We start from the raw sequence: 14,953 nt of genomic DNA on the forward strand, positions 1-14,953 counted from the left end.
TCCTATTCATTCGGCATGTGTGACACTGCAGTAGAGCGACGACCACTACAAAAGATGTATTATTTACATTTCATTTCGGCGTATACACCGCGAGTGCCGTATGACAGGGCCTCTCTCTCGATGTCGATCTGCATTTGGCGTCTCTTAAGTGTCGGTCTGCAGTAGGCCGCTGTTGGCCGAGCGGCGTGCAGTCGCCTTACATGAAGCCCCCAGTGCCACTGTGGACGATGTAGCCAGAGAGAGGAGTCGAAAGGCGCGTTTCACAGTAGAGCCACGCTATCCCACAAGCTGTGCACTAGGTCAAGTTTTGCGCAGACCGCAAACCTTTGGTGGCTTGACGCTCGTCGTCGATCGTAAGGGTGAAACAGTGAAGAGAGTTGGAAAACGGTAAGGTGGACACCTCCAGCAGCATCTGTGTGTCAAATCCGATATCTGGTCGAGGGCTGTAAGATTCAGTATGATGACGTGACAATTCGGGAGTAGCTCACGAACGCCAAGCTGCGGCCTTCTTAGCTCAGTGGTAGAGCACTGGTCTCGTAAACCAGGGGTCGTGAGTTCGACCCTCACAGAAGGCATTCATTTTTTTAACTTTGCTGCTGAGAGCAGAGCTAGCTCGAGCAGCATCTAACAGATGGCAGTGCACTGAATGAAGGGGAAGTTCTACAACCGATATAGAGTGCTCTACTTGCATCAGAGGTTTACTGGATGTGTAGGCGGAACACTGTTTTGTATGCATTTTGTAGTATAATGTCATGCTTGGCGATGTCATTCGTTTATGAGCCCCACTACAGTGTGCATGCACGTTATCCATGTGAAGAGGCGTAAGCAGATACTACCATTCTGCGAGGTGCCTGCCAAAAGTATACGAGTTGCATTGATAAAGAGAGCAGAAGTGACCGAAAGTCAAGGCCTCCGTGGCGCAATCGGCTAGCGCGTTCGGCTGTTAACCGAAAGGTTGGTGGTTCGAGCCCACCCGGGGGCGAAATCGTTTTAATCGCCACCGAGGTGAGGACGTATGTCCACTTTGATAGAGATACACAGCTAGTGTGACAATTTGGCTGTGTTTGAATGATGCCACACAGCCTTATACACATTCAGCCACGTGACAGTGGAGGTAAAAACATGGCCCTATGCGGACGTTCTACCGTTTTCCTATTCATTCGGCATGTGTGACACTGCAGTAGAGCGACGACCACTACAAAAGATGTATTATTTACATTTCATTTCGGCGTATACACCGCGAGTGCCATATGACAGGGCCTCTCTCTCGATGTCGATCTGCATTTGGCGTCTCTTAAGTGTCGGTCTGCAGTAGGCCGCTGTTGGCCGAGCGGCGTGCAGTCGCCTTACATGAAGCCCCCAGTGCCACTGTGGACGATGTAGCCAGAGAGAGGAGTCGAAAGGCGCGTTTCACAGTAGAGCCACGCTATCCCACAAGCTGTGCACTAGGTCAAGTTTTGCGCAGACCGCAAACCTTTGGTGGCTTGACGCTCGTCGTCGATCGTAAGGGTGAAACAGTGAAGAGAGTTGGAAAACGGTAAGGTGGACACCTCCAGCAGCATCTGTGTGTCAAATCCGATATCTGGTCGAGGGCTGTAAGATTCAGTATGATGACGTGACAATTCGGGAGTAGCTCACGAACGCCAAGCTGCGGCCTTCTTAGCTCAGTGGTAGAGCACTGGTCTCGTAAACCAGGGGTCGTGAGTTCGACCCTCACAGAAGGCATTCATTTTTTTAACTTTGCTGCTGAGAGCAGAGCTAGCTCGAGCAGCATCTAACAGATGGCAGTGCACTGAATGAAGGGGAAGTTCTACAACCGATATAGAGTGCTCTACTTGCATCAGAGGTTTACTGGATGTGTAGGCGGAACACTGTTTTGTATGCATTTTGTAGTATAATGTCATGCTTGGCGATGTCATTCGTTTATGAGCCCCACTACAGTGTGCATGCACGTTATCCATGTGAAGAGGCGTAAGCAGATACTACCATTCTGCGAGGTGCCTGCGAAAAGTATACGAGTTGCATTGATAAAGAGAGCAGAAGTGACCGAAAGTCAAGGCCTCCGTGGCGCAATCGGCTAGCGCGTTCGGCTGTTAACCGAAAGGTTGGTGGTTCGAGCCCACCCGGGGGCGAAATCGTTTTAATCGCCACCGAGGTGAGGACGTATGTCCACTTTGATAGAGATACACAGCTAGTGTGACAATTTGGCTGTGTTTGAATGATGCCACACAGCCTTATACACAATCAGCCACGTGACAGTGGAGGTAAAAACATGGCCCTATGCGGACGTTCTACCGTTTTCCTATTCATTCGGCATGTGTGACACTGCAGTAGAGCGACGACCACTACAAAAGATGTATTATTTACATTTCATTTCGGCGTATACACCGCGAGTGCCATATGACAGGGCCTCTCTCTCGATGTCGATCTGCATTTGGCGTCTCTTAAGTGTCGGTCTGCAGTAGGCCGCTGTTGGCCGAGCGGCGTGCAGTCGCCTTACATGAAGCCCCCAGTGCCACTGTGGACGATGTAGCCAGAGAGAGGAGTCGAAAGGCGCGTTTCACAGTAGAGCCACGCTATCCCACAAGCTGTGCACTAGGTCAAGTTTTGCGCAGACCGCAAACCTTTGGTGGCTTGACGCTCGTCGTCGATCGTAAGGGTGAAACAGTGAAGAGAGTTGGAAAACGGTAAGGTGGACACCTCCAGCAGCATCTGTGTGTCAAATCCGATGTCTGGTCGAGGGCTGTAAGATTCAGTATGATGACGTGACAATTCGGGAGTAGCTCACGAACGCCAAGCTGCGGCCTTCTTAGCTCAGTGGTAGAGCACTGGTCTCGTAAACCAGGGGTCGTGAGTTCGACCCTCACAGAAGGCATTCATTTTTTTAACTTTGCTGCTGAGAGCAGAGCTAGCTCGAGCAGCATCTAACAGATGGCAGTGCACTGAATGAAGGGGAAGTTCTACAACCGATATAGAGTGCTCTACTTGCATCAGAGGTTTACTGGATGTGTAGGCGGAACACTGTTTTGTATGCATTTTGTAGTATAATGTCATGCTTGGCGATGTCATTCGTTTATGAGCCCCACTACAGTGTGCATGCACGTTATCCATGTGAAGAGGCGTAAGCAGATACTACCATTCTGCGAGGTGCCTGCCAAAAGTATACGAGTTGCATTGATAAAGAGAGCAGAAGTGACCGAAAGTCAAGGCCTCCGTGGCGCAATCGGCTAGCGCGTTCGGCTGTTAACCGAAAGGTTGGTGGTTCGAGCCCACCCGGGGGCGAAATCGTTTTAATCGCCACCGAGGTGAGGACGTATGTCCACTTTGATAGAGATACACAGCTAGTGTGACAATTTGGCTGTGTTTGAATGATGCCACACAGCCTTATACACATTCAGCCACGTGACAGTGGAGGTAAAAACATGGCCCTATGCGGACGTTCTACCGTTTTCCTATTCATTCGGCATGTGTGACACTGCAGTAGAGCGACGACCACTACAAAAGATGTATTATTTACATTTCATTTCGGCGTATACACCGCGAGTGCCATATGACAGGGCCTCTCTCTCGATGTCGATCTGCATTTGGCGTCTCTTAAGTGTCGGTCTGCAGTAGGCCGCTGTTGGCCGAGCGGCGTGCAGTCGCCTTACATGAAGCCCCCAGTGCCACTGTGGACGATGTAGCCAGAGAGAGGAGTCGAAAGGCGCGTTTCACAGTAGAGCCACGCTATCCCACAAGCTGTGCACTAGGTCAAGTTTTGCGCAGACCGCAAACCTTTGGTGGCTTGACGCTCGTCGTCGATCGTAAGGGTGAAACAGTGAAGAGAGTTGGAAAACGGTAAGGTGGACACCTCCAGCAGCATCTGTGTGTCAAATCCGATATCTGGTCGAGGGCTGTAAGATTCAGTATGATGACGTGACAATTCGGGAGTAGCTCACGAACGCCAAGCTGCGGCCTTCTTAGCTCAGTGGTAGAGCACTGGTCTCGTAAACCAGGGGTCGTGAGTTCGACCCTCACAGAAGGCATTCATTTTTTTAACTTTGCTGCTGAGAGCAGAGCTAGCTCGAGCAGCATCTAACAGATGGCAGTGCACTGAATGAAGGGGAAGTTCTACAACCGATATAGAGTGCTCTACTTGCATCAGAGGTTTACTGGATGTGTAGGCGGAACACTGTTTTGTATGCATTTTGTAGTATAATGTCATGCTTGGCGATGTCATTCGTTTATGAGCCCCACTACAGTGTGCATGCACGTTATCCATGTGAAGAGGCGTAAGCAGATACTACCATTCTGCGAGGTGCCTGCGAAAAGTATACGAGTTGCATTGATAAAGAGAGCAGAAGTGACCGAAAGTCAAGGCCTCCGTGGCGCAATCGGCTAGCGCGTTCGGCTGTTAACCGAAAGGTTGGTGGTTCGAGCCCACCCGGGGGCGAAATCGTTTTAATCGCCACCGAGGTGAGGACGTATGTCCACTTTGATAGAGATACACAGCTAGTGTGACAATTTGGCTGTGTTTGAATGATGCCACACAGCCTTATACACAATCAGCCACGTGACAGTGGAGGTAAAAACATGGCCCTATGCGGACGTTCTACCGTTTTCCTATTCATTCGGCATGTGTGACACTGCAGTAGAGCGACGACCACTACAAAAGATGTATTATTTACATTTCATTTCGGCGTATACACCGCGAGTGCCATATGACAGGGCCTCTCTCTCGATGTCGATCTGCATTTGGCGTCTCTTAAGTGTCGGTCTGCAGTAGGCCGCTGTTGGCCGAGCGGCGTGCAGTCGCCTTACATGAAGCCCCCAGTGCCACTGTGGACGATGTAGCCAGAGAGAGGAGTCGAAAGGCGCGTTTCACAGTAGAGCCACGCTATCCCACAAGCTGTGCACTAGGTCAAGTTTTGCGCAGACCGCAAACCTTTGGTGGCTTGACGCTCGTCGTCGATCGTAAGGGTGAAACAGTGAAGAGAGTTGGAAAACGGTAAGGTGGACACCTCCAGCAGCATCTGTGTGTCAAATCCGATATCTGGTCGAGGGCTGTAAGATTCAGTATGATGACGTGACAATTCGGGAGTAGCTCACGAACGCCAAGCTGCGGCCTTCTTAGCTCAGTGGTAGAGCACTGGTCTCGTAAACCAGGGGTCGTGAGTTCGACCCTCACAGAAGGCATTCATTTTTTTAACTTTGCTGCTGAGAGCAGAGCTAGCTCGAGCAGCATCTAACAGATGGCAGTGCACTGAATGAAGGGGAAGTTCTACAACCGATATAGAGTGCTCTACTTGCATCAGAGGTTTACTGGATGTGTAGGCGGAACACTGTTTTGTATGCATTTTGTAGTATAATGTCATGCTTGGCGATGTCATTCGTTTATGAGCCCCACTACAGTGTGCATGCACGTTATCCATGTGAAGAGGCGTAAGCAGATACTACCATTCTGCGAGGTGCCTGCGAAAAGTATACGAGTTGCATTGATAAAGAGAGCAGAAGTGACCGAAAGTCAAGGCCTCCGTGGCGCAATCGGCTAGCGCGTTCGGCTGTTAACCGAAAGGTTGGTGGTTCGAGCCCACCCGGGGGCGAAATCGTTTTAATCGCCACCGAGGTGAGGACGTATGTCCACTTTGATAGAGATACACAGCTAGTGTGACAATTTGGCTGTGTTTGAATGATGCCACACAGCCTTATACACATTCAGCCACGTGACAGTGGAGGTAAAAACATGGCCCTATGCGGACGTTCTACCGTTTTCCTATTCATTCGGCATGTGTGACACTGCAGTAGAGCGACGACCACTACAAAAGATGTATTATTTACATTTCATTTCGGCGTATACACCGCGAGTGCCATATGACAGGGCCTCTCTCTCGATGTCGATCTGCATTTGGCGTCTCTTAAGTGTCGGTCTGCAGTAGGCCGCTGTTGGCCGAGCGGCGTGCAGTCGCCTTACATGAAGCCCCCAGTGCCACTGTGGACGATGTAGCCAGAGAGAGGAGTCGAAAGGCGCGTTTCACAGTAGAGCCACGCTATCCCACAAGCTGTGCACTAGGTCAAGTTTTGCGCAGACCGCAAACCTTTGGTGGCTTGACGCTCGTCGTCGATCGTAAGGGTGAAACAGTGAAGAGAGTTGGAAAACGGTAAGGTGGACACCTCCAGCAGCATCTGTGTGTCAAATCCGATATCTGGTCGAGGGCTGTAAGATTCAGTATGATGACGTGACAATTCGGGAGTAGCTCACGAACGCCAAGCTGCGGCCTTCTTAGCTCAGTGGTAGAGCACTGGTCTCGTAAACCATGGGTCGTGAGTTCGACCCTCACAGAAGGCATTCATTTTTTTAACTTTGCTGCTGAGAGCAGAGCTAGCTCGAGCAGCATCTAACAGATGGCAGTGCACTGAATGAAGGGGAAGTTCTACAACCGATATAGAGTGCTCTACTTGCATCAGAGGTTTACTGGATGTGTAGGCGGAACACTGTTTTGTATGCATTTTGTAGTATAATGTCATGCTTGGCGATGTCATTCGTTTATGAGCCCCACTACAGTGTGCATGCACGTTATCCATGTGAAGAGGCGTAAGCAGATACTACCAATCTGCGAGGTGCCTGCGAAAAGTATACGAGTTGCATTGATAAAGAGAGCAGAAGTGACCGAAAGTCAAGGCCTCCGTGGCGCAATCGGCTAGCGCGTTCGGCTGTTAACCGAAAGGTTGGTGGTTCGAGCCCACCCGGGGGCGTAATCGTTTTAATCGCCACCGAGGTGAGGACGTATGTCCACTTTGATAGAGATACACAGCTAGTGTGACAATTTGGCTGTGTTTGAATGATGCCACACAGCCTTATACACATTCAGCCACGTGACAGTGGAGGTAAAAACATGGCCCTATGCGGACGTTCTACCGTTTTCCTATTCATTCGGCATGTGTGACACTGCAGTAGAGCGACGACCACTACAAAAGATGTATTATTTACATTTCATTTCGGCGTATACACCGCGAGTGCCATATGACAGGGCCTCTCTCTCGATGTCGATCTGCATTTGGCGTCTCTTAAGTGTCGGTCTGCAGTAGGCCGCTGTTGGCCGAGCGGCGTGCAGTCGCCTTACATGAAGCCCCCAGTGCCACTGTGGACGATGTAGCCAGAGAGAGGAGTCGAAAGGCGCGTTTCACAGTAGAGCCACGCTATCCCACAAGCTGTGCACTAGGTCAAGTTTTGCGCAGACCGCAAACCTTTGGTGGCTTGACGCTCGTCGTCGATCGTAAGGGTGAAACAGTGAAGAGAGTTGGAAAACGGTAAGGTGGACACCTCCAGCAGCATCTGTGTGTCAAATCCGATATCTGGTCGAGGGCTGTAAGATTCAGTATGATGACGTGACAATTCGGGAGTAGCTCACGAACGCCAAGCTGCGGCCTTCTTAGCTCAGTGGTAGAGCACTGGTCTCGTAAACCAGGGGTCGTGAGTTCGACCCTCACAGAAGGCATTCATTTTTTTAACTTTGCTGCTGAGAGCAGAGCTAGCTCGAGCAGCATCTAACAGATGGCAGTGCACTGAATGAAGGGGAAGTTCTACAACCGATATAGAGTGCTCTACTTGCATCAGAGGTTTACTGGATGTGTAGGCGGAACACTGTTTTGTATGCATTTTGTAGTATAATGTCATGCTTGGCGATGTCATTCGTTTATGAGCCCCACTACAGTGTGCATGCACGTTATCCATGTGAAGAGGCGTAAGCAGATACTACCATTCTGCGAGGTGCCTGCGAAAAGTATACGAGTTGCATTGATAAAGAGAGCAGAAGTGACCGAAAGTCAAGGCCTCCGTGGCGCAATCGGCTAGCGCGTTCGGCTGTTAACCGAAAGGTTGGTGGTTCGAGCCCACCCGGGGGCGAAATCGTTTTAATCGCCACCGAGGTGAGGACGTATGTCCACTTTGATAGAGATACACAGCTAGTGTGACAATTTGGCTGTGTTTGAATGATGCCACACAGCCTTATACACAATCAGCCACGTGACAGTGGAGGTAAAAACATGGCCCTATGCGGACGTTCTACCGTTTTCCTATTCATTCGGCATGTGTGACACTGCAGTAGAGCGACGACCACTACAAAAGATGTATTATTTACATTTCATTTCGGCGTATACACCGCGAGTGCCATATGACAGGGCCTCTCTCTCGATGTCGATCTGCATTTGGCGTCTCTTAAGTGTCGGTCTGCAGTAGGCCGCTGTTGGCCGAGCGGCGTGCAGTCGCCTTACATGAAGCCCCCAGTGCCACTGTGGACGATGTAGCCAGAGAGAGGAGTCGAAAGGCGCGTTTCACAGTAGAGCCACGCTATCCCACAAGCTGTGCACTAGGTCAAGTTTTGCGCAGACCGCAAACCTTTGGTGGCTTGACGCTCGTCGTCGATCGTAAGGGTGAAACAGTGAAGAGAGTTGGAAAACGGTAAGGTGGACACCTCCAGCAGCATCTGTGTGTCAAATCCGATATCTGGTCGAGGGCTGTAAGATTCAGTATGATGACGTGACAATTCGGGAGTAGCTCACGAACGCCAAGCTGCGGCCTTCTTAGCTCAGTGGTAGAGCACTGGTCTCGTAAACCAGGGGTCGTGAGTTCGACCCTCACAGAAGGCATTCATTTTTTTAACTTTGCTGCTGAGAGCAGAGCTAGCTCGAGCAGCATCTAACAGATGGCAGTGCACTGAATGAAGGGGAAGTTCTACAACCGATATAGAGTGCTCTACTTGCATCAGAGGTTTACTGGATGTGTAGGCGGAACACTGTTTTGTATGCATTTTGTAGTATAATGTCATGCTTGGCGATGTCATTCGTTTATGAGCCCCACTACAGTGTGCATGCACGTTATCCATGTGAAGAGGCGTAAGCAGATACTACCATTCTGCGAGGTGCCTGCGAAAAGTATACGAGTTGCATTGATAAAGAGAGCAGAAGTGACCGAAAGTCAAGGCCTCCGTGGCGCAATCGGCTAGCGCGTTCGGCTGTTAACCGAAAGGTTGGTGGTTCGAGCCCACCCGGGGGCGAAATCGTTTTAATCGCCACCGAGGTGAGGACGTATGTCCACTTTGATAGAGATACACAGCTAGTGTGACAATTTGGCTGTGTTTGAATGATGCCACACAGCCTTATACACATTCAGCCACGTGACAGTGGAGGTAAAAACATGGCCCTATGCGGACGTTCTACCGTTTTCCTATTCATTCGGCATGTGTGACACTGCAGTAGAGCGACGACCACTACAAAAGATGTATTATTTACATTTCATTTCGGCGTATACACCGCGAGTGCCATATGACAGGGCCTCTCTCTCGATGTCGATCTGCATTTGGCGTCTCTTAAGTGTCGGTCTGCAGTAGGCCGCTGTTGGCCGAGCGGCGTGCAGTCGCCTTACATGAAGCCCCCAGTGCCACTGTGGACGATGTAGCCAGAGAGAGGAGTCGAAAGGCGCGTTTCACAGTAGAGCCACGCTATCCCACAAGCTGTGCACTAGGTCAAGTTTTGCGCAGACCGCAAACCTTTGGTGGCTTGACGCTCGTCGTCGATCGTAAGGGTGAAACAGTGAAGAGAGTTGGAAAACGGTAAGGTGGACACCTCCAGCAGCATCTGTGTGTCAAATCCGATATCTGGTCGAGGGCTGTAAGATTCAGTATGATGACGTGACAATTCGGGAGTAGCTCACGAACGCCAAGCTGCGGCCTTCTTAGCTCAGTGGTAGAGCACTGGTCTCGTAAACCATGGGTCGTGAGTTCGACCCTCACAGAAGGCATTCATTTTTTTAACTTTGCTGCTGAGAGCAGAGCTAGCTCGAGCAGCATCTAACAGATGGCAGTGCACTGAATGAAGGGGAAGTTCTACAACCGATATAGAGTGCTCTACTTGCATCAGAGGTTTACTGGATGTGTAGGCGGAACACTGTTTTGTATGCATTTTGTAGTATAATGTCATGCTTGGCGATGTCATTCGTTTATGAGCCCCACTACAGTGTGCATGCACGTTATCCATGTGAAGAGGCGTAAGCAGATACTACCAATCTGCGAGGTGCCTGCGAAAAGTATACGAGTTGCATTGATAAAGAGAGCAGAAGTGACCGAAAGTCAAGGCCTCCGTGGCGCAATCGGCTAGCGCGTTCGGCTGTTAACCGAAAGGTTGGTGGTTCGAGCCCACCCGGGGGCGTAATCGTTTTAATCGCCACCGAGGTGAGGACGTATGTCCACTTTGATAGAGATACACAGCTAGTGTGACAATTTGGCTGTGTTTGAATGATGCCACACAGCCTTATACACATTCAGCCACGTGACAGTGGAGGTAAAAACATGGCCCTATGCGGACGTTCTACCGTTTTCCTATTCATTCGGCATGTGTGACACTGCAGTAGAGCGACGACCACTACAAAAGATGTATTATTTACATTTCATTTCGGCGTATACACCGCGAGTGCCATATGACAGGGCCTCTCTCTCGATGTCGATCTGCATTTGGCGTCTCTTAAGTGTCGGTCTGCAGTAGGCCGCTGTTGGCCGAGCGGCGTGCAGTCGCCTTACATGAAGCCCCCAGTGCCACTGTGGACGATGTAGCCAGAGAGAGGAGTCGAAAGGCGCGTTTCACAGTAGAGCCACGCTATCCCACAAGCTGTGCACTAGGTCAAGTTTTGCGCAGACCGCAAACCTTTGGTGGCTTGACGCTCGTCGTCGATCGTAAGGGTGAAACAGTGAAGAGAGTTGGAAAACGGTAAGGTGGACACCTCCAGCAGCATCTGTGTGTCAAATCCGATATCTGGTCGAGGGCTGTAAGATTCAGTATGATGACGTGACAATTCGGGAGTAGCTCACGAACGCCAAGCTGCGGCCTTCTTAGCTCAGTGGTAGAGCACTGGTCTCGTAAACCAGGGGTCGTGAGTTCGACCCTCACAGAAGGCATTCATTTTTTTAACTTTGCTGCTGAGAGCAGAGCTAGCTCGAGCAGCATCTAACAGATGGCAGTGCACTGAATGAAGGGGAAGTTCTACAACCGATATAGAGTGCTCTACTTGCATCAGAGGTTTACTGGATGTGTAGGCGGAACACTGTTTTGTATGCATTTTGTAGTATAATGTCATGCTTGGCGATGTCATTCGTTTATGAGCCCCACTACAGTGTGCATGCACGTTATCCATGTGAAGAGGCGTAAGCAGATACTACCAATCTGCGAGGTGCCTGCGAAAAGTATACGAGTTGCATTGATAAAGAGAGCAGAAGTGACCGAAAGTCAAGGCCTCCGTGGCGCAATCGGCTAGCGCGTTCGGCTGTTAACCGAAAGGTTGGTGGTTCGAGCCCACCCGGGGGCGAAATCGTTTTAATCGCCACCGAGGTGAGGACGTATGTCCACTTTGATAGAGATACACAGCTAGTGTGACAATTTGGCTGTGTTTGAATGATGCCACACAGCCTTATACACATTCAGCCACGTGACAGTGGAGGTAAAAACATGGCCCTATGCGGACGTTCTACCGTTTTCCTATTCATTCGGCATGTGTGACACTGCAGTAGAGCGACGACCACTACAAAAGATGTATTATTTACATTTCATTTCGGCGTATACACCGCGAGTGCCATATGACAGGGCCTCTCTCTCGATGTCGATCTGCATTTGGCGTCTCTTAAGTGTCGGTCTGCAGTAGGCCGCTGTTGGCCGAGCGGCGTGCAGTCGCCTTACATGAAGCCCCCAGTGCCACTGTGGACGATGTAGCCAGAGAGAGGAGTCGAAAGGCGCGTTTCACAGTAGAGCCACGCTATCCCACAAGCTGTGCACTAGGTCAAGTTTTGCGCAGACCGCAAACCTTTGGTGGCTTGACGCTCGTCGTCGATCGTAAGGGTGAAACAGTGAAGAGAGTTGGAAAACGGTAAGGTGGACACCTCCAGCAGCATCTGTGTGTCAAATCCGATATCTGGTCGAGGGCTGTAAGATTCAGTATGATGACGTGACAATTCGGGAGTAGCTCACGAACGCCAAGCTGCGGCCTTCTTAGCTCAGTGGTAGAGCACTGGTCTCGTAAACCAGGGGTCGTGAGTTCGACCCTCACAGAAGGCATTCATTTTTTTAACTTTGCTGCTGAGAGCAGAGCTAGCTCGAGCAGCATCTAACAGATGGCAGTGCACTGAATGAAGGGGAAGTTCTACAACCGATATAGAGTGCTCTACTTGCATCAGAGGTTTACTGGATGTGTAGGCGGAACACTGTTTTGTATGCATTTTGTAGTATAATGTCATGCTTGGCGATGTCATTCGTTTATGAGCCCCACTACAGTGTGCATGCACGTTATCCATGTGAAGAGGCGTAAGCAGATACTACCAATCTGCGAGGTGCCTGCGAAAAGTATACGAGTTGCATTGATAAAGAGAGCAGAAGTGACCGAAAGTCAAGGCCTCCGTGGCGCAATCGGCTAGCGCGTTCGGCTGTTAACCGAAAGGTTGGTGGTTCGAGCCCACCCGGGGGCGTAATCGTTTTAATCGCCACCGAGGTGAGGACGTATGTCCACTTTGATAGAGATACACAGCTAGTGTGACAATTTGGCTGTGTTTGAATGATGCCACACAGCCTTATACACATTCAGCCACGTGACAGTGGAGGTAAAAACATGGCCCTATGCGGACGTTCTACCGTTTTCCTATTCATTCGGCATGTGTGACACTGCAGTAGAGCGACGACCACTACAAAAGATGTATTATTTACATTTCATTTCGGCGTATACACCGCGAGTGCCATATGACAGGGCCTCTCTCTCGATGTCGATCTGCATTTGGCGTCTCTTAAGTGTCGGTCTGCAGTAGGCCGCTGTTGGCCGAGCGGCGTGCAGTCGCCTTACATGAAGCCCCCAGTGCCACTGTGGACGATGTAGCCAGAGAGAGGAGTCGAAAGGCGCGTTTCACAGTAGAGCCACGCTATCCCACAAGCTGTGCACTAGGTCAAGTTTTGCGCAGACCGCAAACCTTTGGTGGCTTGACGCTCGTCGTCGATCGTAAGGGTGAAACAGTGAAGAGAGTTGGAAAACGGTAAGGTGGACACCTCCAGCAGCATCTGTGTGTCAAATCCGATATCTGGTCGAGGGCTGTAAGATTCAGTATGATGACGTGACAATTCGGGAGTAGCTCACGAACGCCAAGCTGCGGCCTTCTTAGCTCAGTGGTAGAGCACTGGTCTCGTAAACCAGGGGTCGTGAGTTCGACCCTCACAGAAGGCATTCATTTTTTTAACTTTGCTGCTGAGAGCAGAGCTAGCTCGAGCAGCATCTAACAGATGGCAGTGCACTGAATGAAGGGGAAGTTCTACAACCGATATAGAGTGCTCTACTTGCATCAGAGGTTTACTGGATGTGTAGGCGGAACACTGTTTTGTATGCATTTTGTAGTATAATGTCATGCTTGGCGATGTCATTCGTTTATGAGCCCCACTACAGTGTGCATGCACGTTATCCATGTGAAGAGGCGTAAGCAGATACTACCAATCTGCGAGGTGCCTGCGAAAAGTATACGAGTTGCATTGATAAAGAGAGCAGAAGTGACCGAAAGTCAAGGCCTCCGTGGCGCAATCGGCTAGCGCGTTCGGCTGTTAACCGAAAGGTTGGTGGTTCGAGCCCACCCGGGGGCGAAATCGTTTTAATCGCCACCGAGGTGAGGACGTATGTCCACTTTGATAGAGATACACAGCTAGTGTGACAATTTGGCTGTGTTTGAATGATGCCACACAGCCTTATACACATTCAGCCACGTGACAGTGGAGGTAAAAACATGGCCCTATGCGGACGTTCTACCGTTTTCCTATTCATTCGGCATGTGTGACACTGCAGTAGAGCGACGACCACTACAAAAGATGTATTATTTACATTTCATTTCGGCGTATACACCGCGAGTGCCATATGACAGGGCCTCTCTCTCGATGTCGATCTGCATTTGGCGTCTCTTAAGTGTCGGTCTGCAGTAGGCCGCTGTTGGCCGAGCGGCGTGCAGTCGCCTTACATGAAGCCCCCAGTGCCACTGTGGACGATGTAGCCAGAGAGAGGAGTCGAAAGGCGCGTTTCACAGTAGAGCCACGCTATCCCACAAGCTGTGCACTAGGTCAAGTTTTGCGCAGACCGCAAACCTTTGGTGGCTTGACGCTCGTCGTCGATCGTAAGGGTGAAACAGTAAAGAGAGTTGGAAAACGGTAAGGTGGACACCTCCAGCAGCATCTGTGTGTCAAATCCGATATCTGGTCGAGGGCTGTAAGATTCAGTATGATGACGTGACAATTCGGGAGTAGCTCACGAACGCCAAGCTGCGGCCTTCTTAGCTCAGTGGTAGAGCACTGGTCTCGTAAACCAGGGGTCGTGAGTTCGACCCTCACAGAAGGCATTCATTTTTTTAACTTTGCTGCTGAGAGCAGAGCTAGCTCGAGCAGCATCTAACAGATGGCAGTGCACTGAATGAAGGGGAAGTTCTACAACCGATATAGAGTGCTCTACTTGCATCAGAGGTTTACTGGATGTGTAGGCGGAACACTGTTTTGTATGCATTTTGTAGTATAATGTCATGCTTGGCGATGTCATTCGTTTATGAGCCCCACTACAGTGTGCATGCACGTTATCCATGTGAAGAGGCGTAAGCAGATACTACCATTCTGCGAGGTGCCTGCGAAAAGTATACGAGTTGCATTGATAAAGAGAGCAGAAGTGACCGAAAGTCAAGGCCTCAGTGGCGCAATCGGCTAGCGCGTTCGGCTGTTAACCGAATGGTTGGTGGTTCGAGCCCACCCGGGGGCGAAATCGTTTTAATCGCCACCGAGGTGAGGACGTATGTCCACTTTGATAGAGATACACAGCTAGTGTGACAATTTGGCTGTGTTTGAATGATGCCACACAGCCTTATACACATTCAGCCACGTGACAGTGGAGGTAAAAACATGGCCCTATGCGGACGTTCTACCGTTTTCC

The 14,953-nt window shown here is 50.3% G+C and overlaps 26 non-coding genes across 26 annotated transcripts; all 26 read left to right on the top strand.

Annotated features, from left to right (window-relative positions):
* The first annotated feature begins 503 nt into the window (after positions 1-503).
* On the top strand, positions 504-575 carry Trnat-cgu (transfer RNA threonine (anticodon CGU)). Its single transcript has one exon. It is a non-coding gene; the product is annotated as a tRNA-Thr (tRNA).
* A 333-nt stretch (positions 576-908) lies between these two features.
* Positions 909-982, top strand: Trnan-guu (transfer RNA asparagine (anticodon GUU)). Its single transcript has one exon. It is a non-coding gene; the product is annotated as a tRNA-Asn (tRNA).
* A 671-nt stretch (positions 983-1,653) lies between these two features.
* On the top strand, positions 1,654-1,725 carry Trnat-cgu (transfer RNA threonine (anticodon CGU)). The gene has a single exon. It is a non-coding gene; the product is annotated as a tRNA-Thr (tRNA).
* Positions 1,726-2,058: 333 nt separating this feature from the next.
* On the top strand, positions 2,059-2,132 carry Trnan-guu (transfer RNA asparagine (anticodon GUU)). The gene has a single exon. It is a non-coding gene; the product is annotated as a tRNA-Asn (tRNA).
* Positions 2,133-2,803: 671 nt separating this feature from the next.
* On the top strand, positions 2,804-2,875 carry Trnat-cgu (transfer RNA threonine (anticodon CGU)). The gene has a single exon. It is a non-coding gene; the product is annotated as a tRNA-Thr (tRNA).
* A 333-nt stretch (positions 2,876-3,208) lies between these two features.
* Trnan-guu (transfer RNA asparagine (anticodon GUU)) lies at positions 3,209-3,282 on the top strand. The gene has a single exon. It is a non-coding gene; the product is annotated as a tRNA-Asn (tRNA).
* A 671-nt stretch (positions 3,283-3,953) lies between these two features.
* On the top strand, positions 3,954-4,025 carry Trnat-cgu (transfer RNA threonine (anticodon CGU)). Its single transcript has one exon. It is a non-coding gene; the product is annotated as a tRNA-Thr (tRNA).
* A 333-nt stretch (positions 4,026-4,358) lies between these two features.
* Trnan-guu (transfer RNA asparagine (anticodon GUU)) lies at positions 4,359-4,432 on the top strand. Its single transcript has one exon. It is a non-coding gene; the product is annotated as a tRNA-Asn (tRNA).
* A 671-nt stretch (positions 4,433-5,103) lies between these two features.
* Positions 5,104-5,175, top strand: Trnat-cgu (transfer RNA threonine (anticodon CGU)). Its single transcript has one exon. It is a non-coding gene; the product is annotated as a tRNA-Thr (tRNA).
* Positions 5,176-5,508: 333 nt separating this feature from the next.
* On the top strand, positions 5,509-5,582 carry Trnan-guu (transfer RNA asparagine (anticodon GUU)). Its single transcript has one exon. It is a non-coding gene; the product is annotated as a tRNA-Asn (tRNA).
* A 671-nt stretch (positions 5,583-6,253) lies between these two features.
* Positions 6,254-6,325, top strand: Trnat-cgu (transfer RNA threonine (anticodon CGU)). The gene has a single exon. It is a non-coding gene; the product is annotated as a tRNA-Thr (tRNA).
* A 333-nt stretch (positions 6,326-6,658) lies between these two features.
* Positions 6,659-6,732, top strand: Trnan-guu (transfer RNA asparagine (anticodon GUU)). Its single transcript has one exon. It is a non-coding gene; the product is annotated as a tRNA-Asn (tRNA).
* A 671-nt stretch (positions 6,733-7,403) lies between these two features.
* On the top strand, positions 7,404-7,475 carry Trnat-cgu (transfer RNA threonine (anticodon CGU)). The gene has a single exon. It is a non-coding gene; the product is annotated as a tRNA-Thr (tRNA).
* Positions 7,476-7,808: 333 nt separating this feature from the next.
* Trnan-guu (transfer RNA asparagine (anticodon GUU)) lies at positions 7,809-7,882 on the top strand. The gene has a single exon. It is a non-coding gene; the product is annotated as a tRNA-Asn (tRNA).
* Positions 7,883-8,553: 671 nt separating this feature from the next.
* Trnat-cgu (transfer RNA threonine (anticodon CGU)) lies at positions 8,554-8,625 on the top strand. Its single transcript has one exon. It is a non-coding gene; the product is annotated as a tRNA-Thr (tRNA).
* A 333-nt stretch (positions 8,626-8,958) lies between these two features.
* Positions 8,959-9,032, top strand: Trnan-guu (transfer RNA asparagine (anticodon GUU)). The gene has a single exon. It is a non-coding gene; the product is annotated as a tRNA-Asn (tRNA).
* Positions 9,033-9,703: 671 nt separating this feature from the next.
* Positions 9,704-9,775, top strand: Trnat-cgu (transfer RNA threonine (anticodon CGU)). Its single transcript has one exon. It is a non-coding gene; the product is annotated as a tRNA-Thr (tRNA).
* Positions 9,776-10,108: 333 nt separating this feature from the next.
* On the top strand, positions 10,109-10,182 carry Trnan-guu (transfer RNA asparagine (anticodon GUU)). The gene has a single exon. It is a non-coding gene; the product is annotated as a tRNA-Asn (tRNA).
* A 671-nt stretch (positions 10,183-10,853) lies between these two features.
* Trnat-cgu (transfer RNA threonine (anticodon CGU)) lies at positions 10,854-10,925 on the top strand. The gene has a single exon. It is a non-coding gene; the product is annotated as a tRNA-Thr (tRNA).
* Positions 10,926-11,258: 333 nt separating this feature from the next.
* Trnan-guu (transfer RNA asparagine (anticodon GUU)) lies at positions 11,259-11,332 on the top strand. The gene has a single exon. It is a non-coding gene; the product is annotated as a tRNA-Asn (tRNA).
* Positions 11,333-12,003: 671 nt separating this feature from the next.
* Trnat-cgu (transfer RNA threonine (anticodon CGU)) lies at positions 12,004-12,075 on the top strand. The gene has a single exon. It is a non-coding gene; the product is annotated as a tRNA-Thr (tRNA).
* A 333-nt stretch (positions 12,076-12,408) lies between these two features.
* Positions 12,409-12,482, top strand: Trnan-guu (transfer RNA asparagine (anticodon GUU)). Its single transcript has one exon. It is a non-coding gene; the product is annotated as a tRNA-Asn (tRNA).
* Positions 12,483-13,153: 671 nt separating this feature from the next.
* On the top strand, positions 13,154-13,225 carry Trnat-cgu (transfer RNA threonine (anticodon CGU)). The gene has a single exon. It is a non-coding gene; the product is annotated as a tRNA-Thr (tRNA).
* Positions 13,226-13,558: 333 nt separating this feature from the next.
* On the top strand, positions 13,559-13,632 carry Trnan-guu (transfer RNA asparagine (anticodon GUU)). The gene has a single exon. It is a non-coding gene; the product is annotated as a tRNA-Asn (tRNA).
* Positions 13,633-14,303: 671 nt separating this feature from the next.
* Positions 14,304-14,375, top strand: Trnat-cgu (transfer RNA threonine (anticodon CGU)). Its single transcript has one exon. It is a non-coding gene; the product is annotated as a tRNA-Thr (tRNA).
* A 333-nt stretch (positions 14,376-14,708) lies between these two features.
* On the top strand, positions 14,709-14,782 carry Trnan-guu (transfer RNA asparagine (anticodon GUU)). Its single transcript has one exon. It is a non-coding gene; the product is annotated as a tRNA-Asn (tRNA).
* Positions 14,783-14,953: the final 171 nt, after the last annotated feature.

Source organism: Schistocerca cancellata, unplaced genomic scaffold (assembly GCF_023864275.1).
Source record: "Schistocerca cancellata isolate TAMUIC-IGC-003103 unplaced genomic scaffold, iqSchCanc2.1 HiC_scaffold_830, whole genome shotgun sequence".
Classification (NCBI taxonomy): domain Eukaryota; kingdom Metazoa; phylum Arthropoda; class Insecta; order Orthoptera; family Acrididae; genus Schistocerca; species Schistocerca cancellata.